Below are 621 nucleotides of genomic sequence, written 5' to 3'. Positions count from 1 at the left end.
CTCCGCGCGCGGGCTAAGAGGGGACCCCCCGTTGCTGCACAGAGCCCGTCTCCCTCCTGGGAAGGTTAGGCTAAGTACGCTGCAGCAATATTAACAGAGGCCTAAACAAATAGCTCATTTGCTCGCTCAATCACACGGACACGGACACGGACACAGACACAGACACAGCCAGGGACAAATGTAACGTCCCAGAAGAGAGAGAGAGCTCTGCGCAGCCAGTGTCTGGGGAGCCGTCCCTACCCCCGAGCAGGAGAGGAGAGCCACAGACCTGCCCCTCAGGGCTGCATGGAGGCCAGAGGGGCCTCGACATGCCGAGGGGCTTCACGGTTGGCCAAGGGGCTTCAAATGCCGTGCCGCATCCCGAGTACAGGGGGTCATGCTGGACAGGCCACCGGTTGGCGGAAAGCCGCCAGGGGCAGGAAAACGGCCCTCCTCTGCTTACAGGGTGGGCTTGGGGTCCAGCGAGCTCCATTTCCGCTTCGGGTGCGGAGACGGCGGCTCTCACCCTCCTTACAGGGTTGCCACTCTCTCCGGGCAGCCAAATCACGGGGCAACACGGCAAAAGGCCAAAGACACGAGACCTGGTTACAGGGAGGTCGCCTAGCGCAAAGTCAGCCAGGG

The sequence above is a fragment of the Cariama cristata genome, unplaced genomic scaffold (assembly GCF_000690535.1).
Source record: "Cariama cristata isolate BGI_N322 unplaced genomic scaffold, ASM69053v1 scaffold21784, whole genome shotgun sequence".
NCBI lineage: Eukaryota > Metazoa > Chordata > Aves > Cariamiformes > Cariamidae > Cariama > Cariama cristata.
This window is presented reverse-complemented; position numbering follows the sequence as displayed.